This window comes from Otolemur garnettii, unplaced genomic scaffold (genome assembly GCF_000181295.1).
Source record: "Otolemur garnettii isolate 467f Iridium unplaced genomic scaffold, OtoGar3 scaffold00177, whole genome shotgun sequence".
In the NCBI taxonomy this organism is placed as follows: domain Eukaryota; kingdom Metazoa; phylum Chordata; class Mammalia; order Primates; family Galagidae; genus Otolemur; species Otolemur garnettii.
In genome coordinates this window covers 2,886,346-2,896,712 of record NW_003852572.1, presented here as the reverse complement: position 1 = coordinate 2,896,712, position 10,367 = coordinate 2,886,346, and the positions used below count along the sequence as shown (strand labels likewise).

At 35.3% G+C, this 10,367-nt stretch overlaps 1 non-coding gene across 1 annotated transcript; it reads left to right on the top strand.

Annotated features, from left to right (window-relative positions):
- Positions 1–8,414: 8,414 nt before the first annotated feature.
- LOC111728665 lies at positions 8,415–8,578 on the top strand. The gene has a single exon (XR_002775892.1). It is a non-coding gene; the product is annotated as a U1 spliceosomal RNA (small nuclear RNA).
- The last annotated feature ends 1,789 nt before the right edge of the window (positions 8,579–10,367 follow it).

The following is a 10,367-nucleotide window of genomic DNA, read 5'->3' as shown; positions in this document are numbered from 1 at the left end:
ACAGCTTATGAACACCGTCCTATAAGTAGCTCCTCCCTGGTAATCTGATGATCCACCCAACATAACACCTTTAAGCATAATCCTTTCAATATAACCCAGTTTAACATAACTTAATGAAGAACACGTTGTCAGTTATTACTTTCTTTGATCTTATCTGATGAAGACTAAGGCTACAGGAGAAAGAGATGATTTAGGTGTTTTACCTATATAAGACCCCATTTCTTGTCCCTTCTTTCCTTTCTGCTACTATGAGGTGTCCCACGATCATCTTGCTTTTCCTGTGCTCCAGGCCAGGAGTCAGCCATTTTTGTAGGCATGACACCTTTTAATGGGGACTGGTATTTAGAAGCTAAAATCTGGGTGCTGAATGTGCTAATTGCTGATTTGTTATTATTGCTTCTACATACACTCAGTGGACAGTACAAGGAAAATAGGCATAGATAGAACATGTCTACATCTTTGTCAACATTTCTCCACTTGTGTACACACATGTTAAAAACCACAAATTTGTACTGCTAAGCTTCGGGTCCATTCGAGCATCAATTATCTCTATCCTTTCCCATTTTATTTGTGACTTGTTTTGTGACAATGAAAACCTGGCTCTAAATATTCAAAATATATTATTTGCTTAATAATATAATACATATAGTCTCCTAATTCTTAATGTACAAGTTTGTGGAAAATAATTTCCAAGTTAGAATATATAATCTGTGCACAGTTTGTGTATGTGTGTTTCTTTGTCTCCCTAGCCTTATAGTATACAGTCAAAACTGTGCTTTCCAAAGTTGCTTGGAATCAGACTTTCTTTCCCCATCCTGATTATTTGATTATTTTGTTCATTTGTATTTATAATAAACTTAAATTTCATTATTACTGTTTACATTTCATTTTTTGAGCTTGTCTATAGCCTAATTAATTTAATTTAATTTCGTTGAGTTTCATAAAAATATATTCCTGTAAGCAAAAACATGTCAGATTATATTTCATATTAAGCTGAGGATATAAATGATTAGACTACATTGTTTGCATTTGTAGAATTCTGCATCTTCTATAAGACATTACCATGGTTTGTAAAGTTACAACAATACAAAAGTTATACTCATGGGATGGAGCAAGATGTTGGACCAGAGGGATCATTCAGCTGAGCTCTCCTCAAATGACTGGAGGAAAAAGAGAACCCATATCTGGTACAGGGATCTTACCCAGAGTCGTAGCTCAGGAAGCACAGGGGGAGGTGGTGTGCTGGATATAGCGTACAGGGGTCCTCAAACTTTTTAAAAAGGGGGCCAGTTCACTGTCCCTCAGACTGTTGGAGGGCTGGGCTGCAGGCCCTGGGATGAGTTGGCTGCTAAACAGGGCAGGCAGCAGTGGTAAAAACACCCAGCAGGCCAAATAAATGTCCTAGGTAGGCTGCATGTGGCCTGCGGGCTGTAGTTTGAGGATGCCTGGATGATTTGGAGCGGTGGAAATCTGATGAATTAAGCAAGCGACTGTGACCTGCTGGGATTGGCTGGCTCCCCATGGAGGCCCAGGATGGGAGGAACAGAGAACTCAAATTAAGCAACAGACAAAGACCCCAAAATCCCATATGTCACTGGGCAAGAGACATGAATAGAACCTTCTCTAAAGAAGACAGTCAAATGGCTAACAAACATGAAAAAATACCCATTGTCCCTAATCACCAGAGAAACCACAGAGTCTCAAAGCTGCAGATGCTGGCATGAATGTAGAGAAAGGGAACACTTTTACACTGCTGGTGAGACTGCAAACTAATACAACATTTTTGGAAGGAAGTATGGAAAATCCTCAAAAAACTCAAATCAGACCTCTAGTTTGATCCTGCAATCCCATTACTGAGCATCTACACAGAAGACAAAAAATTCTTTTATCATAAGGACATTTTCACTAGACTGTTATCGAAGCTCAATTTACAATCCTCAAAATATAGAAACAGTCTAAATGCCCACCAGCCCAGGAATGGATTAACAAGCTGTGGTATACATATACCATGGAATACTATTCAGCCATTTGAAAGGATGGAGACTTTACATCTTTTGTATTAACCTGGATGGAGGTGTAACACATTCTTCTTAGTAGTACATCACCAGAATGGAAAGGAGAATCCAGTGTACTCTGTTCCATTATGAAGGCAGTAGATGAGATAAGAGAAGGGGTGGGGTAGGAGAATGAGGGTGGGAGAGAGAGGAGGGGAAAGGGATGAGGGCCACCGTGTATGGTACGCCTCTTGGGGGTGAGGCACAATTATAAGAGGGACTTTATCTAAAAAATGCAATCAGTGTAACCTAATTCTTTGTACCCTCCATGAATCCCAAACAATTAAAAAAAAAAGTTATACTCAGAGAGGTGTCGTTCCTCCTCATCCTGTCTAGCTATTCTAACTCCCCTTTCTTTTCCCCAGGCCACCAACCGGTAACTGTGCTAATTAATTAGGTAATTAGATATTATTCCTGTATTAATTTGTGCACACATTACCAGATACTGGTATATTTTATTGCATCCCTTTCTTTCTTGTATGAATTGTGCATACTCTAGGCATTCTTTTGTATTTTGCTTTTTTACTTCAAATATATTGTAGAATTGACTCTATATTTGTCTGTGGACATGTTTTCTATTTTCTTTAAGATCTACAAAGTACTTATTTGTGTGGACCTACTGTACTGGCCAACCCCTGTTCTACGTGTGGCTATTTATGTTGTTTTCAATATCTTAAAACTGTAAACAGTGTGGCCTTGAATGTTCTCATTTACGTTCTCTTGTACTGCTGTAGGTATCATTGCCAGGCATATTCCCAGAAATGAAATGGGTTGGGTGAAAGGAAAATCACATAGTTTTTCAAAATATTTATAAATTTCATTCTAGAGGGTTGTACTGGTTTTCATTCCAAACAACAACATGAAAATTTTTGCAATAAAAAGTTTCTGTTTCCCTGCTGGTAATCACACCAACAAAATGTATTGTTTTTGAAAATGTTTCCTATTTTATGAATATATATTTTATTTCTAAATTGTTCTAACACTAGAACAATTTTATCCTATTGTTTTTGAAAATGTTTTCTTATTTAATGTATCCAGGGGGGTACCTCAAAGGTGACCATAGTGATATTCAGTAATGAGGTACATATGCTTTTTCTAGGAAGAGTTTGCAAACTTTATTGTCAGAGATTGTTAGTAAAATATTGAAACTTAAGTAGTTAACAAGAGTGTAATGTGGCACTTGTGACTTTGAATTAATTGGTTGATCTCTGAGGATGAATTTAGAAAACCAAAGTCTTTGACAGTGTTTGTGATAAGCAGTGTTATGCACGTAGTTTATTTTTCATATTTCATCTGCTGGTAGAACACGTGCCCTGTTTTGAGATATATGCAATGTGTGGGTTACCAGTTATAAAACGCATATAATTGCTGATATTTTAGTGTGAAACTGAATCATCCTTCCTTTAACAGACATCGACCACACAAATGTGTTTTAGGAAGAGCAACACAATGCTTTATTTTTCCAAACATGTTAATTTTTGTACACATGTAGGGTACTATGTAATATTTGGATATTGAAAATGTAGCTAGTTTATTATTTTCCAAATTCTTAAGTTGATTATTTATAAAGCTGAAAAGCAATTACTAAAATTATCTATACATACTTAAATTTTTCTACTGTAATCTCAGTTTTAAACTATGTTCTCAGCTAATTTATCTCACAAAAGCCTACCTATTCTTTTGTTGTTAAAGAAATAAAATGCCTGTACTTTATAGATATAACAAAATGTCATAGTGTATTTGATGTCATATCTATAAGGTACTGGATAAAGGATGATGTCATATCTATAAAAAATATTTAAAAAGATAAAGGTATTAAAAAGAATGATGAATAAAGAATGAAATATCTATAATGGATGATGCTACTAAGTGAATAAAAACAAGGTGCTGTAGAAAAATATCTAAATCAATGTGATGTAAACATAGGCCTATATGTTCTATTCGTCTATTTTTAACAAACAACAGGAACTTCAATTTAACCATCTCTTAGAACTATATGTTCTTAAATTAAGTGACATTAACAAATATTTACTATGTGTTTGGTATGAGCAGATACTGTGAGAAGTCCAGAAAGACAGAAGCTTTAACATTGTCTTGAGGAAGCTGATGATTTGGTGGGGCTTCAAGAACAGGAGCCAGTGATTAGATTAGAATAGAAGCATCACGAGTGTGCATACTAGGTTAAGGCAGAGATTAGGGTACAAGGTATTAAGATTGCAAAATTCACTCTGACTTGTGGTTAGTGGTTAGAGACTTTTCACCTACTAAAAGATCATCTTAAAATGCAAAGAAATAGTACAATGAAATTTCAACTGCAGACTTTCCTTAAAATATGTGATCCTTACAGAGTTTTATAAATAATTTGCTTTAAATAATTATGTGAGACCTGAGCAGGTTAAGGATATTTTTAATGCATACTCACTGAGGTGATAGAGATGCCAGTTGTGGAAATCATAGCTGGAAAGTGAGAGAACTTTTTTCACTCCTTTATATTCTCGGCGAATCAGTGAATTCTGTAATGCACAGCCAAATTTTAAAATAATGTTTTTGAGTAGGCAGAAGAAGCTACAAGCATTTTAACTATAATAAGGAGAAGGCATGCAATTTAGAGATCATAAAGTTCAGCTGAAACCTCTAAGAAGTAATTATCTTCTGATGCTCTTAAATTTATTTCATGCCTTCCCCATAGTCACTACAAAGAAAGAAAATAGAAGTCATGGAATTTCAAAACGATAACTTTTGCAGAGATGTCAGTTTCCTTTGCCCCCACTATTAACAACAAAAAAGTGAGCTTAAAATGGCTTCAGAACAATTCAAGTATAAGAAGAAAAATAGCATAACCTGTTGGAATCAAACATCTATTTTGTAAATCACTCATTTATTATTTCTAGAAGATGCTGCCTGCCTGCCTTCATGCAGTACTGTAAATATCTGTCTGCCAGACGCTGTGTTACCCTACATATGTTGCAAGACACACAATATTTGTACAAAATATTTGTAGTCAACTGCAGCAATTTTATTACTTTGTCATAAATCTTAAGTAGGGTGTTAAGAAACAAGGAGGGCAATGGAAGCCTAGGTGGGACAGGAACTGGCCTTTGAAGAGCAGAGAATAACAAAACAAGGCTCCTTATAAGAAGTCACTTCTGTAATAGTTCCAGAATGATTATTCAGAGGCATACACAAACCACAGGCAGGAAAGGTAAAAATAAACAAATAAAGGAAAAATCAAAATGAGGGAAATGAACAAAATCACAGAAATAAAAGAACAGAAACAACGACATAGAATGAATAACTTTCAGCCCATTTAAGGGAGGAAAAAAGCTATAACAATGAGATCTCAAGGAATTCAAGTAGAACTAATTTCAAAAAAGCTAAAGTCATGTTAAATTGAAAACACAAATAAAAAGACAGGCATAAGTCCAAACACATCTAGAGTCATAAAAATGTGTACAGGGAAATTTCATCTATTTAAAAATACAATCTTAAGGTTGTCCAGAAAGGAACTGAATGGCTAAGAAGCTGTTCAACTCTGGAGGTAAAATAATTGTACAGGCTAAAATGTAAGGCCTCGTCCTGTAACCAGACTTCCATCTCTTTGTTTTGGACATGTGCCCTGACAATGCCACACTGCCTGGGGACAAAAATGGACAAGGTCTTAAAGCCCAAATTGGAAGAAAGTGATGGAATAAAAGGTGAAGGGAACCCCAATGCTGTAGGTCAGCTGACACTTTATGGCCCTTCATATAATATGCATCTAGTCCATCAGGCACCAGCATAATATATACAATGTTTTATATTAGCAGTAATTTTGTGAGATATTTTTGATTTTTTTCTTTTACTTATCTACACTTTAAATATGCATTATAATTGTGTATATTTTTAAGTATAGTACAACTTCCACAGCTGACCACTTCCCTGCACTGACCACCTTCTTATAGTGATCTAATTTTTATAAACCAGACATGCACCTCATGCACACATCAATACAGTAGGCCCAGTCCCTTCTGTTGATCATGTCTGTTGGCTGACACATTTGTTACATCCCTTGGGAGGTCAATTTACAGAGGATTTACAGTATATTTAAATAAGAGGTAGAATTAGTAATATCTCACATCTTTGAATTATCTTTCTGTTTTACCAAGTGATGTATTTACACAAAATCTAGAAAGGGCTACATGAAATGCAAAGGATTCTAACTGTTCAACTGCTAATTCCCCTCAAATGTAGTTTTTTGTTTTTTGTGTTTTTTAAAGCAAAGACTGGAAAGTACTCAGCTATTACTCCAGAAATAAGAGTACTCATCACATAGCGTCTACAAGCTCACGAAGGGTCTCCCACACTGTGAAACTGCCTGTGTTATCACATGGGTGTTACTTGTCATCATTACTATACCTCAAGAACCGGGGTCCAGTGCCAGCTCACACCTCCCCAGAGGAAGCCTGCATGAGGAGATTTAGTGCTGAAGGGAGCTTGGGTTTTAGTTTATGGCCAGTTTGTTGTCAGTGTTGTAGTTTATGGATCAATATATTTTACTATATTGCAGTATGTAGATTTATTTGCCAATTTCACTAAATGATGTACACCAGATGGTTATTTTTAATGTGAGTGTAATTTTGTGTTATATGGATCATCAAAGAAATATGTAAAACCAGACTACTGAGGTAACTTTAGTTAGGTAACTGTATTTATACCTAATCCAAGAAGTATCTTGATGAATGATTTTTGAAATATTTGTTTGCTTCTGTTTTTCACTTTATTTTTTAAATATTTTTTTTTCACAAAACACCATTTTTGGATTATTGGTATGAGGTTAATCATGTGAGGCAACACGGATCTCAGTTGAAACAAATATATAGGCTGTTGGCCTCTGAACAACAGTGGTTCACTCACTATGGATAAAACAAGCAAAAAGAGAATTGCATAGTTTGAATCATGGAGTCAGTAGACAACTATCATATCCTTTGAAGAAAATATTTTCCTTCTCTGGAATAAATAATCAAGGAAAGATGTTGTTCGGGTAACATGCACAAAAACAGGTAGCTATATAATCAATCTTGCTGTATCATTATGTTAAGGTATGTATGTTTAAGAGATTCTGAATGTAAGTGGTTTATTTCACCATAAAATTTGTTAATATAGTGTGTCTTTCTTCTTATATACTTCAGCTACAATTTATAAGTTGTTACTCCTTGATTAGTATAAAATAGAAATGATTTAATGAGAGCTATAGAAATTATACTGAAAATATGTTTATCTACCCAGTTGTTTTACAAAGATGATCCAATTCATCATCAATAAACTTATCATTACTTACCTAATAGTTTATCTTTCTCTACTATATTCACTGAAAAGGAGGCCATTGATAAAGCAATATTTATTTCTACTCTAAGTGCTCTTTAGCTATTTAAATGTTTATTATTCATTGAATAAGGGTATATATCAATATCAGAAACCCACAGTTGCTGGCACTGTGTTAGTTTTGCACTTATTCTTTCATGTAGTAGAATTCACAACTGAAGATGGCAGAGTAAAAAGTAATAAAGCCTAAAGGGGAAATGGCTGTGAGTGTTACATTGTATACAAATGAGAATTCATGTGCCACCTAAGACAATGCTGTTCAAACCTCAGTGTGAGCCCCGTTATATTACTGAAATAATTTTTGTAAAAGTGAAACATATATAGAGGATATCAGCTTAGTTATAGAATGATGTAAATTCATTTGAATTAATACATGAACTAAGGAATAAATACAGGTGATTTATACAGCAGACCCTCCACAGCTGACCGTCTCCCTACACTGACCATCTCCTAAAGCTGACCTGACATGCACCACATGTGCGTGTCAGTACAGTGGCCCTGGTTCTTTATGTCGGCCACCTCCATATATTGACCAGCTGGTTACAGGCCCTTGGGCCGTCAACTTACAGAGTCTCTATTGTACTTTTATTCTTAAAAATTTGTTGAAACTGTTTTGAAAATGGGCATACAACGTCCAAATAGATATGTCCGGAAATCTAAAATTCAGGCAGGAAAAACAATAAAAATACTATTCTAGCTTCTTTACCTAAAGGCAAATCAACTTCAGTAGTGAATTTCAATGTCCATGTTTTAAACCTAGATGAAAAATTTCTAAAAAGAGTTCACTAAAATTCTCAGTGATAGGTAGTTTAGTAAATAAACATTATGTGAAAAAGAGTCTCAATTTTAATATTTCATGAAATTATATTTGCACACAATATCATTTTAATAAAATTTCTCTACCTAAATCCTATGCTACCATGAAAAACACATATGATAGGAAATCTGACCTTTATATATTAACAAAGGAAATAAGTAAAAATCAGGAGAAAATTGATGATACTTACCTGGCAGGGGAGATACCCTGATCACAAAAGTGGTTTTTCCAGGGTGAGGCTTATCTATTGTACTCCAGATGTGCTGACCCCTGCGATTTCCCCAAATGTGGTAAACTCGACTGCCTAATTTGTGGTAGCGGGGGATGGCGTTCACACTTTCCCCTGTAAAAGACAAAAAAAGAAAACAAAATTGCATATGATAACACATAAAGATGAACACAGAGACTAAAATATTGTAAGAAAGTGGTGGGAGTATTTATGAATAATAATTTAAAATGCATCTTCATTCTCCTGTTAAAAATCTGAAGCCACAAGGAAACCTTCGGTTCATGAAGAAAAAGATGAACATTTTTGTTCTGAAATGCGACTAAAAAAGAAATAGTCCATAGGAAAACTGAGAAAAGTGAAATATTTAATGTCTACAAACTCATTAGATTAACAGAGATAAAAATATTTTCTCCTCAATGTATATGTTTATAAAGAATATTTGTAGAATAATGATATGTAATCACTAGAATGGGGAGATGAAAAAAAAATACTGGGGCAATGTTTTCTACCTAGAAAGTGTTGGCATAAATATCCAGTAAGCAACTCTGTCCAGAAGCAAAGGAGGTAGTGGAAGCGTCAAGGCAAAATAATTTTTCCCCCTCGGGATGATTTACATGCAATTTATAGAAGTGTCTGGAAAAGTTAGGGAGGACATCTGACTTTTGAAATCTTTATCTACTTATCATCTACTTATCTATCAATTATCCATCTATCAATCTAAGGTCAAAGTTTATACATCCTTCATTTTAAATCATATTTTATCTTGGATGGATAAAGGAGATGTATAGGCCACATTCTTTTAATTTTTATATTTCAGTAACACATGCATATTTTATTTTATTTTTTTCTTGCAAACAACACAGTTACTGAAAATATGAAGTTTACTTTTTGTAAAGCAGCATAGGGTAATAAAAAATAAATATCAAAAATACTGGATTACTCTCCAGTTCTGTGTATGTCTAAACTTAGGGGAATCCATGTACCTGTCTGAATTCTGTTAATTCAATTATAAAAATGCCATAACAGTACTATCTCTTTTTAACTCTTAGGGAAAAACACATTATGAAGTATACAGTGACACACAAACATAATAAAAAGTTACGAGTAAAAATCTGCTAAATACAACTTTTCTTTTTTCATTAAGAGAATGGCAAACATTTATCATCAGGAGTAAGCGAACCTTTTATCTGTAATTAATTGCAAGTGTGAAGGGCTAATTATTGCAGCTGTTGGACTAAGTGAACTTGTACCTAGAGAAAAAAGACCACTACTGTGTCTCGTCAGTAATAGTCTTACTGGGTGGGAATGTCTTTTGGTAACATCATGAATCCCATATTTTAAAATTAAGCTAATTCTGTCAGCTAAGAGGCTGGAGACTGTGGTCCCCAATTCACAGACTGTGGGTACAGTACTGGTCCAGGGCCTGTCAGGAACTGGAATGCACAGGGTGGGGGAGCAGGGGGGCAGCAGGGGAGGCTTCATCTGCATTCGCAGCCACTTCCTGAGGCTCAGGTGTTAGATCCATCCAGGCATTAGCTTCACATGGGAGCATGAACCCAACTGTGCACGCAAGGGGTCTAGGTTGTGCACTCCCTGCAAAGATCTAATGCCTCCTCCTCCCTCCCCCAACCATGGAATAATTTTCTTCTGTAAAACCAATCTCTGGTGCCAAAAAGGTTGGGGACGGCTGCTACAGAAGCAGTGACACACAGTAGCACAAAGGACGCCCACCAGCCAGATATTTGTTTCTTATATCATTTTTTCACCAAAGGACAAGAGCTTTTTGGAGAAATGGCTGATTCTGGGATTGGAGTAGGCAATATGTAATACATACCTAGAAGATCTATAGTGCCATGAAGCAAGAAAGTTCTCAAAACCCCAAACATAAAACAAAACAAACACACCC